The sequence below is a fragment of the Lipotes vexillifer genome, unplaced genomic scaffold (assembly GCF_000442215.2).
Source record: "Lipotes vexillifer unplaced genomic scaffold, Lipotes_vexillifer_v1.1 scaffold1337, whole genome shotgun sequence".
In the NCBI taxonomy this organism is placed as follows: domain Eukaryota; kingdom Metazoa; phylum Chordata; class Mammalia; order Artiodactyla; family Lipotidae; genus Lipotes; species Lipotes vexillifer.
The window spans coordinates 162,263-165,400 of record NW_006783488.1 but is presented as its reverse complement, the minus strand read 5'-3'; positions in this window follow the sequence as shown (position 1 = coordinate 165,400).

Sequence of the window (3,138 nt, the reverse complement as noted above, 5' to 3'; positions counted from 1 at the left end):
CTGGGGGGCAGACTTGGAGATGTAGGGAGGTGGAAGGGTGAGCTGTGATGGAGCGAGAGAGAGGCTTGGACATGTATGCACTGCCAAACGTAGGGTGGATAGCTGGTGGGAGGCAGCTGCATAGCACAAGGTGATCAGCTCGGTGCTTTGTGACCACCTGAAGTGGTGGGATGGGGATGGTTGGTGGGAGGGAGACGCAAGAGGGAGGAGATGTGGGAACATATGTACATGTATAACTGATTCACTTTGTTATAGAGCAGAAACTAACACACCACTGTAAGGCAATTATATCCCAATAAAGATGTTAAAATAAAAAATAGTAGAGTGAAGAAATAAGTTGCTACATATTAATTCCTTAGAAGGGTATAAAATGATGGGAATAAAAATCTGTTGTTACACATGATAATGTGATGACACTCACACACAAAAAAATTAGCTAAAGTGGCCAGATAGTAAGAACAACATACTATATGATTTCATTTTGATTAAATTTAAAAGCAGTTCATAGTAATCTACAATTATTTTAAATGTCACTATATTGTTTACCCTTGGAGAGGGAGTAGTGACTTCTGTGTTACTTGCAATGTTCCATTGCTTGATCTTCAGTGCTTGTTACTTGAGGAAAATACACTTATGATTTATGTGCCTTTCTGTAGTTTTATAGTATTGTATACTATTTCAATAAAATGTATGTAAAATAATCTTCAAACAGATTAGTTTTTGCAGCAATTTTGAGTTGAGTACCTTTTTAAGGCCTTGAAAATATATGCAATTTAAACAACACTAGAACATTCAGCAAAAATTACAAAGCACGTATGTAAAAGACATATATGTGTGTGTATATATATAACTTCCCCGGTTATCTTTCTATTCAATTGTGTACCTTTCAAGACATGGTTGCTTTTGAAAAACTTTTACTTTGAAATATAATTTCTGAAATATAAATTCTGATTTCTGTTAAGCATGAAATACTTGCACATTTCAGAAATTTCAACAATTTATTTCAGTAATTATGACCTTACTTTGGTGAAGGTTGCTGTAAATTTATTACCTGTTATCTCTTAATTACAAATGTAACCCCATTCTACCCTATGTTGTATTCAAACTTTGTCAACTCAAAGTTCTGTCAGGGAAATTACAGTAACTGTAAGTGTACACCATTTTTAAGAAAAAATAAATTATATCCTTAAAATAAGATCATGACACACATCCATGAATATACGTATACTAACCTAACTTTGCAAAGCAGAAGATATCCACTGATATATGTATCAATCATGTAGCATAAGCAAGTGTTAATCTGATTGGTAATTTTATTCTGTTTACCAAACAAATGCATTTGTGTGATATAAAGAGCCTACACAATTATTTTGCATTTTAACCTAAATTTCTGCTTTACTATGTACTAATAAAAGCAAATTAGAGAAATAAGATCTTTACATTTTTTCAAAAATATATTCTGGAATAAGGAAGCAACCTTTGAACATATGAAGGTTGCAATTGACACAAGGAGAGAATAAGACGTGTTTTATACCATTCTAACTTCTCATAAGATTTCTTTAAAATACAGCGAAAAGAAATTTATTTTTCATTTTGAAATAACTTATATATGAATCAAATTCCAATATGTTCAAGATGTTTGCCAAACACTTTTAAACTAACAAAAGTAAGTATAGTAAGATAACCATTTTTCTTTTTTGTGTTTTTTACAAGAGTGTTTTTGTCACAGGAAATTACTCTCTGTTGCCAGCTAAAGACTGTTTTCAAGGAGAATGGGTTTTGCTCAGTTTATTTCTACCCTAAAGAAGTTTCTTATGCATATGTTTAGAAAATAATTGAGAATTCATTTTTTCTTAACATCTTTCCTGGAGTATAATTGCTTTACAATGGTGTGTTAGTTTCTACTGTATAACAAAACGGGAGGGAGATGCAAGAGGGAGGAGATATGGGAATATTTGAGAATTCCTGCTTTTCATTCCCAAGTATTCTTTTTTCTTTTTTTTTCCTTTCCCTTCCTGTTTTCTCTTTTTTCCCTCTCCTCTCAGCATTCCAGCAATTTGAGACTTTATAAAACTACAAGGTGGTGGCATAAAGATTTAAACCTCTGCCAAGAAATCGTCCAAACTAAAACTAGTTAACACACTCAGAAGTCAAATTTCAGCCTCCTGTGACATTTGGTACCTTTCATAATTACAGGCTCTGTTCTCTCTAGTGCTCAAGTGTCTCCTCTGTAGAGCCCTAAGTGGTACCCTGGAAGCCTGAAAAAACACTTGTTGCCAAAGCGCCAGATGTGTGACTAGGGACTAATTTAGGCCTCGGGAAGATCAGGCTCATTCTTTATTTTACTAATTTTTTCCTTTCCTTTTTTATTCCCGGTTGAGATGCTTCATTCTTTTTATTTATTTATTTATTTATTTATTTATTTATTTATTTATTTATTTTTACATCTTTATTGGAGTATAATTGCTTTACAATGATGTGTTAGTTTCTGCTTTATAACAAAGTGAATCAGTTCTACATATACATATGTTCCCATATCTCTTCCCTCTTGAGTCTCCCTCCCACCCTCCCTATCCCACCCCTCTATGTGGTCACAAAGTACCAAGCTGATCTCCCTGTGCTATGCGGCTCCTTCCCACTAGCTTTCTATTTTATGTTTGGTAGTGTATATATGTCCATGCCACTCTCTCACTTTGTCCCAGCTTACCCTTCCCCCTCTCCATACCCTCAAGTCCATTCTCTAGTAAGTCTGTGTCTTTATTCCCATCTTACCCTTAGGTTCTTCATGACATTTTTTGTTTTCTTAGATTCCATATATATGTGTTAGCATACGGTATTTGTCTTTCTCTTTCTGACTTACTTCACTCTCTATGACAGGCTCTAGGTCCATCCACCTCACTACAAATAACTCAATTTCGTTTCTTTTTATAGCTGAGTAATATTCCATTGTTATATATGTGCCACATCTTCTTTATCCATTCATCCGATGATGGGCACTTAGGTTGCTTCCATCTCTCTCAGGGATTCTTTTAAATACACTTCTAAGGTCCCATTTAGGAACAAAGTAGAAATGGTACAATTTACCTTTTGTGTTGCCTATGTAATGGTTAGCAATGCAGGCAACATTTTAGCTAATCA